Source organism: Scyliorhinus canicula, chromosome 18 (assembly GCF_902713615.1).
Source record: "Scyliorhinus canicula chromosome 18, sScyCan1.1, whole genome shotgun sequence".
In the NCBI taxonomy this organism is placed as follows: Eukaryota; Metazoa; Chordata; class Chondrichthyes; order Carcharhiniformes; family Scyliorhinidae; genus Scyliorhinus; species Scyliorhinus canicula.
The window spans coordinates 49423186-49443005 of NC_052163.1; the positions used below are offsets into that span (position 1 = coordinate 49423186).

Here is a 19820-nt window from a genome sequence, read left to right on the forward strand (position 1 = left end):
TTACCATAGGAGTATTGTCTTATTGCTTTTCAGCCCTCTTCAAACAAATAAGATCACAAGCAGAGCAAAATTATAAAACCTATCTGTTTGTGTGCTTAATAAACTGAGGATATAAATTGACTGCTAATATGATTGCTAGCTATAATAACCCACTTAAGAACAAAATACATTAGTCTAGATAAGGTGCAAAAATTTAACACCTAATTATTTAAATTCAAATAATAAATTACTATCATGGATTCAAGTCGAATAATGCGCAATGTTTAGGAAGGTTTTAAATCAGATTAAGGAAGGAATGAATTCCAGCACAGGAACTCCATGTCACAAGCGAACATAGGTGCCTCTGCAGTGCGAGGAGCCATGCTCAACTGGAAGCTTCCAGCAAACATCAGTTCTTTTAAATGAAACTTTGCTAATTATGCGGCAATGCTTTGAGAACATGATGCCAGATTTGTCACTAGTCATTTCTTCACACACAGCCTTATTTTGCATGCTCGACTGGGCAGTTGGCAGCCATTCAGAATGAAGCTTGGCAGGAAGAGTGAATAAGGAAATGTCAGTGGATTTGAATAAGTGGACTCGGGAATGAAGTCTGTAAATCGCTGAGGCTTTGATTGCAATCATGATTGAACGAGCAGAAGCGGAGAATTAAGGCTGAAAATGATGAAACTGCAGCATTTGAATAATGCCACGTATTTTTCGACGTTTGGATGACAGGCTGGTGTGAATTGAATGACATGCAGAGTGCATCTGGAATTAAGCAAAACTGAGTTGCTGGGAGGAGGGAAAAACACGGTCAGTAGCCAATGGCACTGTTTCCCTGTCAATGTTTTGTGACCTTCCAATTCTTTTTCAGCAAGGTGTAATTTAGCCATATTATCCATTTAATATGAGATAGGAATGGGTTCAACTTAATTATCATAACTGCGCCACATGTGTTGTTGTGTCACTCAAATATGCCATCACTTTATGGGGCAGCAGGGTAGCATGGTGGTTAGCATAAATGCTTCACAGCTCCAGGGTCCCAGGTTCGATTCCCGGCTGGGTCACTGTCTGTGTGGAGTCTGCACGTCCTCGCCCTGTGTGTGTGGGTTTCCTCCGGGTGCTCCGGTTTCCTCCCACAGTCCAAAGATGTGCGGGTTAGGTGGATTGCCCGTAGTGTCCTAATAAAAAAAGTAAGGTAATGGGGGGGGGGTTGTTGAGTTACGGGTATAGGGTGGATATGTGGGTTTGAGTAGGGTGATCGTGGCTCGGCACAACATTGAGGGCCGAAGGGCCTGTTCTGTGCTGTACTGTTCTATCTATCTATCTTTACTTCTGTTTCTCAAAGTTTCTGTGACGTTGCTAACTTCCCTTGCCATTCCAAAGTCCTTGAACATGTTATCGCTCCTGAATTCCATGCTTATCGATCCCAAAACCTCTTGCTTGACTCCACCTTGCATCTTGTTCAAACCCCGGGCGGGATTCTCCCATCGGGAGACTAAGGGCGGAATTCTCCGCAAGGCCCGACGCTGTCGTGAAACCCTGAGAGGTTCACGACGGCATCGGAGGCCGCTCCTCGCCCCATATTCTCCCCCCTCCGGGGGGCTAGCAGTGCCATGCCGTAAATATCAGCCGTGGGGCCCTGTCGCTGACGTCAAGGCCCGGCACGCCGAGAATGACGTGGCCGGCGCGCCTAATGACATCAGCCGCGCATGTGCAGGTTGGCCGGCGCCAACCCGTGCATACGCGGTTGCCGTCTTCCCCTCAGCTGCCCCACAAGACGTGGCGGCTTGATCTTGCGGGGCGGCGGAGGGGAAAGAGTGCGTCCCTTTGAGACGCCGGCCCAACGATCGGTGGGCACCGATCGCGGGCCAGTCCCCAACCGAGCACGGTCGTGGTGCTCACTCCCCTCTCCGCCCCCCCATAAGCCACAAACCAGCTTTTGGCGCCATGTTCATGCTGGGAGAGACCAGGTGTGGTTGCCGCCGGCGTGAACCGGTCGGGAATGGCAGGCCGCTTGGCCCATCCGGGTCGGAGAATCGCGGGTCGCCGTGAAAAACGGTGGCCCACGATTCTCCAAGCGGCGTGTCGCAAAACGCGACACGCCATTTTGGGGGGGGGTGGGAGAATCACGGGGGGTGCCAGAGTGGCCCTCCCGCAATTCTCCCACCCGGCGTGGGAGCGGAGAATCGCGCCCTAAGTGCCGACGCCGGAGTGAAAACCGGAGTGTTTCACTCCGGCGTTGGAGGTTGCTCCTCGCCCCCTATTCTCCCACCCCCGGGGGGCTAGGAGCAGCGCCGCGTCATTTACGCGCACCGGGCCTTGGCATCGCGTAAAAGCGTAAATTATGTGGCAATACTTTCACCCGCGCATGCGCAGGTTGGCCGGCGCCAACCCGTGCATGCGTGGTTGCCGTCCTCCCCGCGGGTGCCCCGCAAGAAATGGATGAGTGGTCTTGCGGGGCTGCGGAGGAAAGGAGTGCGTCCTTCATAGACGCGGGCTCGCCGATCGGTAGGCACCAATCGCGGGCCAGACCCCTTCTGAACGCCCCCCCCCCCCCCGGTGCTCGATCCTCCCTCCCCCCCCAGAGGCCGCCCCCGCAGCGTTTGCGCGATGTTCACGGCGGCAGCAACCAGGTGTGGTTGGCGCCGGCGTGAACATATCGTATTGGCCAGGCCGCTCGGCCCATCCGGGCCGGAGAATCACTGCTCGCACATTACATATGGCGAGCGGCGATTCTCCGAGCGGCCTGCCGTAAATCACGGCACGCCGTTTTGGGGGGGGGGGGGGAGAATCGCGTGCGGGTGCCGGGGCGGCGTGGCAAGACTCGCCCGGCACCCCCGCGATTCTCCCCCCCCGGCCCCCCCAATTCTGCCCCGGCTATAATTACGAACAACATTCCTTTTGATTGTGACAAATTTGTGTTCTGTATCCTCCTTTGTCTCTGCAGTACTTGACAGTGTCACCTCCTCCACCTCTTGATTTTGGTTGAATGTCTGCCCTCCGCCCAATTTTATTCATGTCTGCCCTCCGCCCAATTTTATTCCTAACAGCCACCATTTGTATTCTGCACATTTAAACCGCTCCCTGACTTCACCACGGCCAACCTTTACTCATTTTGCAAATTCCACTTGTGGAGTCTGGATGAGAACATGACTGGATTTGACCTCTTGACTCTCAACTAATAGCAGGTAATGAATGGCATTAAAGCAGAAAATGCTGGAAATACTCAGCAAGTCAGGCAGCAGCTGTGCAGAGAGAAATAGAGTTAATGGGCTACATCCTCTGCCACATCAGGAACTCCGCTACTGGTGGTGGACAGTGGAGAATACAACGTCAGGCAGAAAACGGAATCAGCGCCCATTCCGAAGCTCCGGTCCCCCGGTGGCGTAGGGATCGAGGCTTGGTCATTCCTGCAACCTGTCTTTATAACTCACCCCTTTGGGTGGCCCCTTACAGGCTCCCACCTGCTCACACTACCGAGTGCTGCCTGTGTTCTTTAAAAGCTCAGAGGACTCTGGTGATCTGGGAACCTACACGGACCGCCCCTGTAGACATCCTCAAGCTGTATCATCCATGGCCAAGCTCAATAAGGAGCCCACCAGGTTTTGGCACTCCTTAGAAGCACTGCCCCATTCCAAAGGAAGCAGGGCATCAGCAGAGCCCATCCCAACCAGTGGACACCTGGTTCTCTGCCCCTCTCGGTGCAGTGGACTCACCAGTGACTCCCACCAGCTCTCTCCTCCTGGTGAGACTGGCAATGCTGACGGCCTGTGCCATCGCTGCCTCCCAGGCAGTGTTCAGGCGGGAAGCTTGAGACTCCGGCCCATGCTGGGGAGGAGGGTATACCCCCCGCTCCTCACTGGCATGGAGCTGTGGGTCCACCTTGGACTCCTGACCTTGGAGGGGACAGGTCTTCTCTGAGCCATCTTGATGGGAGTATGTGGAAAGTGGAGCGCTTAAAAACAGCTCCAGCTAGCAGGCTCTTTGGCGCTAACTCAGGCCCCTGCAGTTTGAACGACCGCAGGGCCGGGAATTGCTTGGAATTCGCGGCACCAGAGTGCTGGCCAACTTGCATGTCCTGGACTCACTTACTGAATAGCACCCCAACAAGGGTGCGAATTGCAAGCAATTCAGTCCCGGCATTAGTACTTAGACCGCGACCGACCGATCTCATTGCGCCCCGACTTGGAATGTGACGAGGCCTTTAAACCTCATGAGACCTAACAAGAACCCAGAATGGGCGGGTTCAGATTTGCATATTCAAATGTGCAGTCAGGCTCTCTTGAATATGCTCTTGCAATGTGAACCAGGCGTACCAGCACTTGTGGGGGCCTCCCAGGCAATCGGGTGTGCCTGGTTGATCAGGCTTTGGGTAGGGTGGTACCCTGGCACCCTGGCAGTGCCACCCATATGCCACTATGGCACTGCCAGGATGCCAAGGTGGCATCCTGTTCATGCCAGGAATCAGGCCCACGGGTGCTCTGCTCGCCAGTGCACGAAATGGGAATAAGTGCGGCATTGGTGGGGCAACCTTGCCGAGGCCCAAAAAATTAAGCAGAGTCCCATTTAATAGCAGGGTCGTTCCTGGCGCTGCAAATGCTGGTAAATACCCAACCAGCTCGACATGGGACTGTGTCATTTCCCTTAGTTTCTCAAACGGAGACGTTTGCCCATTTTCTCCCAAACGGAGAATCCAAACGACTGTCTCTGGCCAATAGTTCATAGAATCTTAGAATTTACAGTGCAGAAGGAGGCCATTCAACCCATCGAGTTGGCACCGGCCCTTGAAAAGAGCACCCTACTTAAGCCCACACCTCCACCCTATCCCCGTGTGGTGGTATGATTAACATAGCTGCCATTGGTGCAGAACACCGGCTTACCATTGGCCCTGGTCGGTCATGTGCCTCTCGACCGATTGGTTGAGACCAGTCATGTGACGGCTCCCCGATTGGTCGATAGGCTGAGCTAACCCCGCCTCCAGGGCGACGTATAAATACCCAGTACGCCCGGCGGTCGTCCATTTACTATAGTCGACCGCAGGGCTAACATCTAGCTTATTAAAGCCTAACTTTTGTACAGCAACTCGTCTCGCGTTCAGTTGATGGTTCATCACCCCGTAACCCAGTAACCCCACCTAACATGTTTGGACAATAAGGACACTCTTAGCATGGCCAATCCACCTAACCCGCACACCTTTGGACTGTGGGAGGAAACCAGAACCCCGGAGGAAGCCCACGCAGACACGGGGAGAACGTACAGACTCTGCATAGGTAGCGATCCAAGCCGGGAATTGAACCTGGGACCCAGGAGCTGTGAAGCAACAGTGCTAAGCACTGTGCTGCCATGCTGCCCTACTTAGGAATTTCCAGCACCTGCAGTATTATGTTTTTGAATGAAGAATGGTCATTTGCTCAAGTTACTGGAGGGCAATCAGTGTTCATGAAACCATCCACCCGTTTCAAAGGAGCAAGTAAAACTATATATAAAAAAGAATAATGGACAGAATGAATATCTATATGTAGATGAAAAGAAGATTTGTGATTCTTTTTCATTGCTGTGTTGAGATTTGTGTGCTCTCAGCTCAATAACTAACTGTGATGTTCTACTATCGATGCATATTAATCACATACGTGCATGATCTGTTTTGTGAGATTTGGCGTAATAATTCTTGGTTGATGCTATAAGCTGTGTGCAGCTCTAGATCAATATCTTCTGTTTAAACACAGTACCAGTTTGTCAAACCATTTCCTTTCCTAAGTGATTTTAACTCTGAAACGAGCCAGGAAAGCAGATGACCTTCCGAACTGCTACCGATTTGAAATTAAAAGGACAGAGTATAAAGAGGCTACATTTTCATAGCCTCTTATCATATCCTCACGCTATCCTAAAGTGTTTCACTCCCAATTGATTGTCTTGAATTATAGTTGCTGTACAAGCAATTACAATAATCAATTGTCATAGGATATGATTTGCAAACAGCAGTTTTTAAAAATTAATTTGTGGGAGGCAGGTGTCGCCAGAATCATAGAATTTACAGTGCAGAAGGAGGCAATTCGGCCCATCCAGTCTGTACCGGCTCTCACCGAAGGAGCACCCTACCCAAGCCCACACCTCCACCCTATCCCCATAACCCAGTAACCCCACCCAACACTAAGGGCAATTTTGGGCACAAAGAGCAATTTAGCTTGGCCAATCCACCTAACCTGCATATCCTTGGACTGTGGGAGGAAACCGGAGCACCCGGAGGAAACCCACGCACGCACGGGGAGAACGTGCAGACCCTGCACAGACAGTGAGCCAAGCCAGGAATTGAACCTGGGACCCTGGACCTGTGAGGCCTTGGAGGGAACTTCCAGTTGAGGGCGTTCCTGTGTATTTGCTATCCTTGTCCTTTGAAGTGGCAGAGGTCACAGGTTTGGAAGATGTTGTCAAAGGAACCTTGGTGAGTTTGTGCAGTGCATCTTGTCGATGGTACACACGGCTGCTACTGTGCGTCAGTGGTGGAGGGAGTAAATGTTTTAGGTGGGGGATGGGGTGCCAATCAAGTGGGTTGCATTGTCCTGGATGCTATTGAGCTTCTTGAGTGTTGTTGGAGCTGCACTCGCCAGGCAAGTGGAGAGTATTCGGTGGCACTCCGGATTTGTGCCATGGAATCTGTCCTGTTTTTCTAACCACAGTGTTTATATGGCTGGTCCAATTCAGTTTCTGGTCAATGGTAACCCCCCAGGATGTTGATGTTGGTGTTCAATTATGATGATGTCATTGAATGTCCAGGGGAGATGGTTAGATTGTCTTTTGTTGGAGGAATGAGATGCAGGAAAGTTAATCTGCTTTGTCATGGTGCTGGCTGAGAAAAAAATGTTTTGAAAGAAGATGCACTGCAATGATTGCTGCCTATCATCTGACTATGAGGTAAAGTGTGAGATGAAGCTTGTAGATACAACTTTCTGATTCAGCAATGAGGGAGATAAGCTGACTTTGATAATGCTTGAATCAGGAAAGCAATCTTACATATTTGTTTAATCCCTTTAAATTTTATTTTGCTGCTGTTCTGCCCTACTGAACTGTCTATGAGAACCTAAGTCTGATCAAATACAGATGCTTCTCTTTTTTTTTAAAAAGTAAATTTTCAGAAACTCTGGGTGGGATTTGCTCCTCCACAGTGTACGTGGGATGGCAGCTGGGAAAAGCGACTTTTCCCTCACTGGCCATAATGGTGTGTTTTCACATCTAATTGTCCGCCTCTCACCTCATTAAATATGGATCATCTAGAAACCCGCCACTTTGCTGTGAGCAGCCTGTGATTCGCCCACCCCGCTGTGGCCTCAGTGGATCATTGCGGCGGGTGCCACATTTAAACCTCACCTGCGCATAGATTTTTCAATGTTTGGAGCCCAGGACTGCACCAGGTGAGAAATAGCCCCCAAAAGCAGGAAGAGTGCAGTCAACAAGTTTGGTGACGCCTCGCTGGGTCAACATCTGCTGAGGCTGGTTGTGACCTTCCCGACCCTGGGGATGACCGGCGGAGGTCCCCTACTGTGGTGATATGCCAGCAGACAATATCGTATATAGTTTGTGGTGCGATCTCCAACCAGCAGGTGGCGGTACAGATCCACCATGCGGTCTCAAGACAGTGGTCATGCGACAAGGCACTCAGATATGAGTCAGGGCCGATCCGGTGATCCACACAAGGTTGTACGACGTACATGAGGACAGTCGTGCATAGGGGTAGTTCCTGGGGAGTACAAAGAAACTCCATGATAACTTGCTTTGTATCTGACCACATGTGTATTAATAAAGATCCTGGTTTGGACAAGTCACAAGCAGTTCTGTGGATTCCTTGCCAGACATCGAACACCGAACACAACACCAACAAAGTCACTGAGTCAGCTTGGGAGGAGGTGTCTGTGGGAAGTGAGTGTCAACTTAGCCCGCAGGAGAACAGTGAATCAGTGCCGCAAATGGATGAATGATTTAATCCGCACAGCCCAGGGTAAGTCAACCTTCCCATTCCCTCTCAGCTCGCACTCTCACCAGCTCCTCACATGTTCACAGGATGACAGTCTGCAGGGAACTCATACACTGCCAGCAGAAGGGACATCATCATTATCTGTAAGATGCGCTGCAGGAACTCACCAAGGGTCCTTTCGGCAGCACCTTCCAAACTCGTGACCATTACCATCTGGAAGGACAGGGCAGCAGATACCTGGAAACCCCAGCACCTGGAGCTTTCCCTCCACGTCATTCACCATCCTGATTTCGGGGCAGCACGGTAGCATGGTGGTTAGCATAAATGCTTCACAGCTCCAGGTTCCCAGGTTCGATTCCCGGCTGGGTCACTGTCTGTGTGGAGTCTGCACGTCCTCCCCCTGTGTGCGTGGGTTTCCTCCGGGTGCTCCGGTTTCCTCCCACAGTCCAAAGATGTGCGGGTTAGGTGGATTGGCCATGCTAAATTGCCCGTAGTGTCCTAATAAAAGTAGGGTTAAGGGGGAGGTTGTTGGGTTACGGGTATAGGGTGGATACGTGGGTTTGAGTAGGGTGATCATGGCTCGGCACAACATTGAGGGCCGAAGGGCCTGTTCTGTGCTGTACTGTTCTATGTTCTATGTTCTATGATTTAGAAGCATATTGCCGATCCTTCACTGTTGCTGGGTCAAAATCCCGAAATTCCCTCCCTAACAGCACCGGGGATGTACCTACACCGCAGGGACTGCGGCGGTTCAAGAAGGCAGCTCAGCACCACCTTCTCAATAGAAACTAGGGATGGGCAATAAAAGGCACATAGCCAAATGCCTCAGGGACACTGGAAGTCAGTCCTTCATCTTCAGCCCAAAGATACTGCAGCTGAAGATTTTAAGAACTCACCTGTGGAAGGCCCGTTAGAGCACTCACAATCTGGTGAGCAAGGCACAGATTTTGCTGTACAGCTCATGGAGACAAGGACACCCAAGGTCTCTGGCACTCAGGGGACTGCTGGAGGCTAGGACTCTACTGAGTCCCAGTTAGATGATGGGCTTGTGGGCTCGGTCCGAATGTAGATGGTGGAGCAGCAGCAACAGATATGGGAATGTCAGAGAGGGTTGTCAGCTGCATTCCGCAGGAATGTGGAGTCCGTCCATATTCATTCTGAGGTAATAGCAGCGAAAGCGCATTGAGGTCAACATTGATAGGATGGCAGCTGCCATGAAGACCGTGGCCCAGAGCATTATGCCTGTGTTGCTGCAGGAGTTGCATTCCATCGCTGTAAGAATCGGTGGCATCCACCAGTAGCTATGTGAGATCAGGCCAGGGCACCTAGATCTCACTCCAGGTGCTCCTTCTCCAGAAGGACCAGCAATTGAACATCCTGGGACCATCCACCCAGGTGACTCCAGGAGTGTCCAGCTGATTCCAATCCCCTCTACCTATGATCCCATCACCTCCAGCTCCACAGGCTGAGGAGGGTGCACCTGCACCACAGCAGGACACCCATAACCGAGTGACGCCCTCCAAAGGGCGCCTGCCATCACAGACAGCAAGGGTAGCAGTCAGCAGGCTACGGCCACCTCCATTGTGGATATCGGAGATGCACTAAGCTGGAGCGGTCAGGTTAGGAAGACCAAGAATTATTAGGAGCACAATAGTTGCTTGTGGTCCTGCCGATGTCTTTGAATGCATCCCTTGCTGCCATGAAACCCGGGGGGTGGGGGTGCACCATTGGAGAGTTCGAAAGATCCTACCGGCGTGACCAGCCAGAAATCTCCAGTCAGTGTTTGTCTTCTCAGTTCAGTTCATTACTGAAATCAGTGTAACCGCACCCTCAATGTAAAGTCTGCTTGTGCAAGTTATCTCATTCACATGCATTGCAGATTCAAGTGGTCTTCAATTGTGCAAGCTGGAGGCTTGTAGAGTCCCCTGACTGGTCTGCATTGTAGAAAGGAGAAGGTGTGGTATAGAAAGAGAGATGTAGATGCGCATGGAGAAGGGTAACCTCTCCTTGAACTCCATGCTCTCTGTTATCTGTGTGAACTTGTCATCAATAAAGCCATCCTCAGAGGCCATGTGTATTCCTGCCAGTCTTACCTCTGCAAGTGTACTCCTGCTAAGCAGACAAATATGTCACTGCAATGTGCTGGTGTTCTGTCCCTCATGGGAACAATTTTGTCCTGGCGTTAAAAGCTGCAACTTTACCCTTGGAAGTGTCTGCGTATCGTCCACGAGGCTACTGTCAAGAAGAATGGATGCAGCGCCATCCATTTATTCTGCTTAGCCTCTCCTCCCCTAAACACTCGCTGAGCTCAGCGATACTACATCCATATGGAGATATGTTGCAGTCAATGGAGCCATTGAGCATGGCCTTGAAGCTCATATATTAGCTCGATGTGAAGACAATACTCAGGGTAGAAACAGACTAGGAGCAAGGATGTGATGTATCTGATTGTTGTTTATTATCAACAAAGTGAGTTTTTAAGGGTTCCATGGTGCGTCTGCATTTTTGGGGTCACAAGGGCCTGGTCTGACCAAGCTGGTGTCAGAAAGGAAGCTTTTTCATGGCTGACAGGCAAATGTGCGAAGATGGTCACTGTGAAATGATCTATGTCTATTAAAAGTTCCGGCTGACTGGAGCCCTGCATCTCTAACTGAGAGTGGAGGGTCTTGGTGTGATGGAGATTAAGGTAACACTGAGGACTCAGTGCTTTATGTGCTTTAAACAAGCGTTGCCAGCTGTTGAACATCCTCAAATGCCTTGGCCTAAGTCTAGCCTCACAGTATCACCATCAAAGTGACAGAAGCGGCATTTTTCCACTGCTGGAGATGGATCTCCTTGAAGTGCTTTGTCAGACTGCCGTGATTCCGCTGAGGACCACAGTGCAACCCTTGCCTCTTGCAGGCTTCCTCGGTGACTGTGGTGCTGGAGTGATGCTTGAAGAGGCAGAACTTTCTGCTGTGTGATGCTGGAACTACCTCCTGCAGTTGGAACCTCATCTCAACAAGGGCACATTCCCCGAGGCTTCATCGTCCATCAAAGTAGTGATATGAATGTGTAAATACTCAATCTCAGAATAAAGAGGATAGTTGAGAAGATTAGCCACGTTGGTGGTTATGTGGGCTCATCGTGGACGGCACTGGTCGAACAGGATAAGCACTGCTACTCACCATCATCCCCCTGGAATCTGAGCGCCCCCCATGCCTGCCTGCTGAATCTGGTCCATGCTATGGCTTCTTCCCCTGCAGCGTTGGCTTCCTCAACCTCCTCACCCTCATCCTTCTCAATGTCCTCCTCCTTCTCAGAGACATGCAGCTCCTCCATCTTGGTATCTGTTGAGACACATTGTTGAATATACTGGACTGCGAAGTGCTCCACCAGATCTGTTGAGGCATCAGAATTGCATCTTCAAGATACCAATGCTCCACCAATGTCCGTGTGGCAGTGGAATGAGCATCGTTGTACCTCGCCTCAGCTGGAATTTGTGGCCGTTGGAACGGCATCATCAGCTACATCCATTGCGGGCAGCCTTTGGCACTGAGGAGCCAACCCTGGATGTTGCGTGGTCCCTCGAAGATGTTCGGGATCTATGATCTACATAAGATGGAGGAGCTTCAGCAGCTTCCTGGGTATCTCGCACATATTAGCATGATTGTGTTTCTGCTGGTGTTTTTGTGGTGACGAACTTACTTCCTGACCCCTAAAGCCTGTTCACAGTCTACAAGGCAAAAGACAGGAATCTGTTGGAATACTCTGTCCTTGCCTGGATGACTGTAGCTCCATCACTTAAGAAGCCCGACACCATTCAGCACAAAACAGCCCGTTTGATTGGCATCACACTCACAAACATTCACCCCTACACCACTGAGGCTCAGCAGCAGCTCTGTGCACCATCAAAAGATGCATTGCAGGAACTCACCATGCCTCCTTAGACAGCAACTCCCAAACCCACGACCACTGTCACCGAGAAGAACAGGAACAGCAGAAACATGGGAACACCACCACCTGCCAGTTTCCCCTCCAATCTACTCACCATCCTGACTTGGAAATATATCGCAGTTCCTCACTGTCGCTGGGTTAAAATCCTGGAACTCCCTCCCTAACAGCACAGTGGGTACACCTACACCACATGGACTGCAGCTGTTCACAAAGGCAGCTCACCACCACCTTCTCAAGGGCAATTACGGATTGCCTAGCCAGCAATGCCCACATCCCTTGAATGAATAAAATGAAAATTCGTGATGTTCTAATGTATTCAACTATTGTTCCCGACGTGGCATAAGAGGTAAAGAGGACCGCCATTGAGGGTGGCTATTGTTACAGTGGTGGGAAACTCTTTTTTTGCTCCTGCAATATTTTCCTCTCTCACCCAGCATTACCTTGGCAATGACTGGAATATACTGGTCTCTCTCATAATTACTGGAATGAAATGTTTACAAATACACATTTAAATTTTGTTGTCTTAATTCAGCATTTAACGTGAAACATCAATAGGTATTTTGAATGATAATGTACAAACTTAATGACACACGGACAACATGTGAAGAATGATGGAGTGGAAAAGACCTATTGATCTATCCAGTCTGTCCCACAAAACTGGGATTCCTTGCGTATCGCAATATGCACACACCCACCCACTATCCGAAAGCAGCGTGACCAACCATCCTGAATTTTATGGTGATTGTCCCACAACCCATTTTATTGTCTTTCTTGGATGCTGTATGACCCGTAATTCTATTGCACCCCATGTGTAGGAATTTGGGAGTCTTCTCTCGCTGCTGCCCATTTGTTTACCTGCACTGCACTCCCTCCATGGGCCACAAGGGGTCCCAAACTAGAAGATCAGAGGTGTGCATTGAACTCCATTCTTTTATTTCATACACCACTTTTAAAGAACCCCCACTCTCAACAGCAATGACCCCACCGATCTTGGCTCTCCAAATAGACATTATGACTTAGTGCCGTTTTCCTGCCTTTTCCCCAAACTCTTGTACCTTTTTTGTATTCAAATACTCACTGAATTCTCTCTTGAATACCTTGATTGAACCTGCCACCACCGCCACACATCCACACAGTGCACTCCAGACCCCAACCACTCACTGTGTGAAAAGGTTTTTTCTCACATCACATTTGCTTCTTTTGCAAATCACTTTTAATCTGTGTCATGTCGTTCTCGATCCTTTTACAAGTGGTAACAGCTTCTCCCTATCTACTTGTCCAGCCCCCTCTTGTCGCAACTTACATTTAAAGTGACCCTTAACCAATTTCATAAGGGTTGATCATTCCATCCAAAAGCTATGTCATTTCTGACAAGAGGTGAGGATACAAATAAAAACCTAGCCTAATCAAGAGAAATGATTTTATCGCTGATCTCTCCAGGTAACAGTCTGATTAATGACATCCTGTATTAGCTTTGATCTTTGACCCAACCAGCTCCCACTCAGTAAATCAGTGCTCACTAGAAGTACAGAAAGATAGAATAAATTTAAAGGCTTTGATAGTTTTCGGATAAGGGGGAGAAAATTTAAAACAAAGATGAGAAGAAATTACTTCTCTCAAAGCGTTGTGAATCTGTGGAATTCATTACCCCAGAGTGCGCTGGATTGAAGGACATTAAGTACATTTAAAGAGGAGGTAGACAGATTTTTTACTTAGTATTGGGTTTAAGGGGTATGAAGAATGGGCAGGAAAGCGGAGTTGAGACCGAGAGGTCAACCTTGATCATATTGAATGACGGAGCGAGTTCGAGGGGCTGAATTGCCAACTCCTGCTCCTGGCTCTTATACTCACATGTTCTGTGACTATGCAAGTATGTTCCTTCAACTCTCTGTCGTCTGGGAAAAGAACAATGGTCCTAATATCTAAAATAGTTCTACCTCAACGTAACTTGAAGCTAACTACCGACACAAAAACAATTTACCCCCTTCCATCATTTTATAATTCTTGATCAAGTCACCCCTTAGCTTCTTGAAAGTGCGTTCCCAGACCTTTTGAGCTTATTTGGGTCACAGGATCACCGAATTACAGTACAGAAAGAGGCCATTCGGCCCATCCTGTCTGTCTGCACTGGCTCTCCAAATAGACATTATGACTTAGTGCCGTTTTCCTGCCTTTTCCCCATAGTCTTGTACATTGTTTTTATTCAAATACTCACCGAATTCTCTCTTGAGTGCCTTGATTGAACCTGCCACCACCGCCAAACATCCACACAGTGCACTCCAGACCCTAACCACTCACTGTGTGAAAAAGTTTTTTCTCACATCACATTTGCTTCTTTTGCAAATCACTTTAAATCTGTGTCATCTTGTTCTCGATCCTTTTACAAGCGGGAACAGCTTCTCCCTATCTACTTGTCCAGCCCCCTCATGATTTTGAAATTCTCTATCAAACCTCCTCTTTGCCTCCTTCTCTTCAAGGTGAACAGTCCCAACCTCTCCAATCTATCCCGGTAACCAAGGTGCTTTTAAAATTTATATTAATCTCCTGGCACAAAGAGGAATACTGACCAGCTTCAAATCCATCCTAGATTCACAGAAAGCTATTCTGTTTCACATGATAATTTGGCTGGTGCAATTAGTAATTAGAGGTTTTCTAAAAGAAAGGCCTTGCAATCGAAAAAGCAGATGGTTTTTTTTAGTTGTGACTTTTTAACAGGAGCTCATAAAAGAACAAATGAAATACAACTCTGAGAAAACTTTGGGAGAATCACTGATAGTTTATTAAATCTATGTTGTTGGCATGCGAGATTGGGTTCCGCCCATTGATCGAACCAGATCTCGTGAGGTGTAACGGCCATCAGGAATCCTGGGGAAGGCCTCTCCCGGGATCTACCCGCCATGTCCCGCTCCGATTCTGGTGGAATGTGTCCGGTAAATCACGGCCATCATCAAAGAAGGAAGTTTTAAGGAGTGTATTAAAGGAGGAAGGGAAGGGAAGAAGTGAAGTGAAGAGATCTAAAGAAAAAATTCCAGAGCTTAAGGCCCTGCCAGCTGAATATATGGCCGACAATGAAAGAATTAAATTGGGCATGCTCAAGAGTCCACAATTAAATGAGCCACAATATCTTGGAAGATTGTGGAGCTGGAGGAGTTTGCAGAGATAGTGGGGGACAAGGCTAGGGAAGGACTTAAAAACAAGGATGAGAGCTTTAAAATGGAAATGCTGTTAGACTGGGAGCCAATGTCTGTTATCGAGCAGAGGGGTGATAGATGTATGGGACTTGGAGCAATCAAGGACTCGGACAACAAAGGTGCGGATGACCTCAAGTTTACAGATGGTAGAGTGGGAGAGATCAGCCAGGAGCGCTTTAGAATAATTAAGTCTAGAGGCAAGGAAGACATGGATGAGTGTGATGTTAAGGAGGTGAATATTGGGTTGTGAAGATGGGACCCTGGAGATTCCTTAAGTTGAACAAACATTATGTACATGGTTTCTTCAGTAGCTGCATGCATCATGTTAGTCCATAGTACACTCTTTCCAATGGGGGAATCTCCTCCCTTTAGAGAGGTCCCCTCCTTCTAGGTGTTAATTGGTTATTCAGACCATGTGACCCTCACTCCTTAACGCAGGTCTTAAAGTGACAATCACCACCAAGGTCTTGGTGATAGACGCTGTCATGATATACACACAGGTATATGATGGTGCAAAGACAGGCAGTGATTGACATACAGGATGACCAATGAACACACAGAACACAGCAGCCAATCACCAGACAAGACACAACCACTATAAAGCCAGAGGACACCAGTTTTCCCGCTCTCTCGGGATCCAGCCTCTGAGTCAGTCAGAGCCCGTGAGCAGCAATTAGAACATACATCATGTGGTAATAAGATAGTCTGGTCAGGTTAGCCTCAGGTCTCCAGTCAAGTCAGCATAGTGTCAACCCACAGTTAAAGTATGTATGAGAGTTAAGAGTTCAATAAAATCGAGTTGCATTTCTTCAAGTGTTGGAAGCCTGTCTCTCTCACTGCTGCAGTAAACGCAGTCCTCGCAGACCCAGCTTACCCAACACATCAGACGCATTCATAGAAAATAGAAGATTCAGGTTGTTGGGAATATGGATTGGAAACTGCTTTGGGAGAAGCAAAAAAAAGAGTAACACAAAGGAAAGAAAAAAGCTTAAAAGTAAAAACAGAGCTGAAAAATAGATGCTTCTGAGCCTTTGAGAGTTTGAGTAGCGTATCATCCAAGGAGGTTAGCACAGAGCAGTGTGTTATTCCATAGCTCCCGTGATTACAACAGAAATGTCAGGCCTGATAGAGGTTTTCTGAAGAAGCCCAGACACATTGCCATACATTATGAACAAAGAAAGTTTGATAATGCACTGCAAGTGTGTGACACACAATATCTGCCTGCACCCAGCAAAAGATGCTGACCTCCATACCAAAATATCAATGTGGTACTGTCTGTAAGAGGTGCATCAGATGTGGCACCTCTCTTCTCCCCGGATTAAGAGGTCCACTCATTAGCAGGACTTTGAGTCTCAAAGGCTTTATTGGAACATGGTGATCTTACATTGTTGAAAAGGAGAGAGGAGAGCAGATTATATGTAGATCATTCAGCAAGTCAATAGCACTCTCGTGGTCTTTGAAATCTTTGTGCACAGAATTGTTATTGTGGCTGGTGATCCTGCAGTGTTCGTCAATGCAAATATTAATGTGGGCATTTGAGCTGATGCAGTTGGTGCCCAGGAGAAAGTGCCAATAAAACTGGTGATATTACTGATAGTAACTGGTCTGATTTGACACAGTTCTGCAACCAAGCATGGGCCCCTGAGAGGAGTCGTAAGCCAAGCTTGCAGAGGATAGCTCTCATCTGCAAATAGCCATCTTTAACTTGCTGTGCAGGGTAAAACATTGGAGGGACAGCTAAATGACACAATAGAAATGCTGGCAGGAAAGTGGATACAGGACTGGGCATCAGGTACATATTAATGGAGCAGAAGCATTCAAAATTGATGAGGGGAGGTACTTTGTATGAAGCAACCCATATGGCAACATTGGCAGAGGCAATCTTTTGTGATGGCCACAAAGATGCCAGCACAAGTTTGTAGAGTCAAACAGAGAGTAACTTTATTTACAATACATACATAGCACCAGTAGTCCACTTCTCTTTCCCTCGCTAGCCGGTACCACACTGGCCCACTGTATTTATACAGCTGCAAAGCTAACAGATCCTGATGAGCACCCAGAGCTTTCATCACAGTGGGTTGTCATCACTCTCCTACCTTGTATAGTGACCCACTGACCGTACCGCCACAGGCCCATCACCCTAGAGTGATATTACACAAACCGTTGAGGGGGGAACAGAGTGGTTGGGAAGGGGCAGTTTGATGAGGGGGAATTGTAGGGGAAGGGGGAGGAAAAAGGGGAGGATGTAGGAGGGAAATAGTGGGTTTCAAGCTGACAGACATGGCCTCGTCTTCGGAGAATTTGGAGATGATGAGGTCCTCCCTGTTCCTCCTTGCATGCCAGATCTTCACCGCAGCCTGCCCATCTTCCGGCTCCTCCTCGAGAACATCCTCCAGTTCCCCAAATCTGTCTCCTGCTCCTCCAGCATGTTGCCCTGCTGCTGTGCCAGAATATGGCGGCACAGCAGACCACCAAAAAGCAGGACACCTTCTGGGAGTGTCCTGCAGGGCACCAGCAGAGCAGTCCAGGCATCGGAACCAGATTTTCAGCAGCCCGATGCACTGCTCAATGACAGCACGGGTGATTCTCGTTGTAACCATGATCAACCATGACCTTTGCGGGTATCCCTTGTCCCCTAGAGCCAACCCGTCATCTTGGAGTGGTCCTCGAAGACACCCGGGATCTTCGCATGCCCCATGATGTAGTTGTCATACACACGCCCAGGGTAACGGGCACACACGTGCGTGATTCTGAGGCAGTGGTTGTACACAACCTGTACCCCTTCCTGTTAAAACAGGGCACTTCCTGATGCCCTGGTGCTCGCAGGGCAACATGCTTGCCATCAATGGCGACCTGGGTCTGGGCACCCCGACAATGGCAGCACGTTTTGCAGCCCGGGCCAGTTTGAACGTGATATAGTCTGATGCCGAGGCATACAGAGCTTCCATCACCTCCTGGATGCACCTGTGGGTGTGGATGCCTGCGAGATGCCACACATGTCCCCGCTCGAGCCCCGGATTGACCCAGTGGCACAGAAGTTGAGGGCTGCTGTGATCTTCACGGTTACCGGGAGCGGGTGTCCTCCTCCTCCAGGGGATGTTATGTCCACGAGGCACAGGTGTCGCACTGTCTCTCTGCTGAGACGCAGTCTTCTGCAGCATATGCTATCCGTCAGCCCATAGATTGATCAACAGCGACTGTACACCTTGGGCCATCGCTGGCCTCCCATTCTGGGTCTACATTGCTGCCTTTTCCGGCATTTGCCCACCTCTGCTGCCACCAGAACAGCGAGGGCAGACTCTGTGGGATCTGCACCAGCAAACATTGTTTTATCTGGAAGGGATTCGAGAAGGAGAGAGACCGACAATCAGTTAAGGCTTCCATCCCGGGACTCTCAAATCCCTCAAACTCCCCCACCCTTCTCATGACTGTCCTCCTTTCTGTCAGAGTGCATCCAGTGAGCCAGTTGTGCTGGCAAACCTGGTTCTGCCCCTAGGTCCCATACCTCTGCCAGCAACATTACGGAGACGAGGTTCGGCTATCCTCCACTCATCCACACATTTATCCTTTGGCCGCGAGAGGATTATCAGTGGTGAAGCACTGCTCTAGTGTTTGTTTGTTGGTTGCTGTCTCTATGGTGCTGATGTTCCTGGACTTCAAGTGCATTGTTTAGACATCAAAGGCTGCTGGACCAGTCATCCTGAGACATGGCACCTGTGCCTTCGAGGAGGCACTTGAGAGTTCAGGAGAGTGAAGTGTTTTCACAGCTAACTAGGCTAATTCCTCATTTGAGATAGCCTTTAGCTGTGAAGCTAGAGGCTGCTCACAGTCAAAGGGAGTGAAATTGATTTTCAGGAGATAAGCTGCAGCAGTGCTCTGTACTGGAAGTGATTGGTAGGACAGACAGGTTGCCCCGGTTATGGGTCTCTACAATATTTAAAGGTGGCTTGAAGGCCTCACAGAAGCAAAGCCACTCACCTCCCCCCCCCCCCCCCACCCACCCCGTCCGGCCCAGAGGCGTCACCGTCCTGGAACTCTTCAGCAGCCCCCCCTACCAAGCCCAACACCCCTGAAGGCACTCCCCCAACCACCATCACCCCCCCCCCCCCCCCCCGCCCCCCCGCCCAACCCATGCACCTCTGAGAACCGGGCAAAAGCTCCGGTGCCCTTGAGCTGCAAGCCGGAAAATGAAAATGGCTACTCACCTCCTCACTTCCCCTCAGAAGCTATTGTGTTGGCTTCATGTTTTTGAAAAAGAGTAATAAACAATACCCATGTAATTTTCGGTAGGCCGCTGCCTTTGACTTCAATCTCGTTAATGAGATTGAAATGAATGCAAATGAAGATTTATGGCATTCTCACCATTTCTGGGAGGGATCTGGAACTTGCTATTGGAAGCAGACCGGATGAATCGCAAAAAGGTTAGCCTCCTGCGCGATTCTTGATTTTGGCCTTTCCCACTATTTGCCCGGCCCGTCCGGATCCGTGCCGGGCTCACTGCAGTCGCTGAATCACATTTCAAAAGTACAGCATTGGCTACAAAGCATTTTGGAATGTCTCAAGGTCATGACAGGTCATGATATAAATGAAAGTTCTTTATTTTACACAAGAGCTTGCTTCAGAGGTGGCAGTATTTTAAAAATTGTGACAGTGTTTTATTTCTTTGAAAAGATCAAAATGCATCATGAACTTTGCAGCATGTTCAAAAATGAAGTTAATTTTGTTCCACTTCATTCTTC

General features: G+C 49.1%; 1 long non-coding RNA gene across 1 annotated transcript in view; it reads left to right on the forward strand.

The window, feature by feature from the left end:
- The first annotated feature begins 359 nt into the window (after nt 1-359).
- Nucleotides 360-19820, forward strand: part of LOC119953384 — a 41531-nt gene continuing 22070 nt past the window's right edge. The window contains exon 1 of the long non-coding RNA XR_005458012.1: nt 360-795. This is a non-coding gene — a long non-coding RNA (uncharacterized LOC119953384). The remainder of the gene's footprint in view (nt 796-19820) is intronic.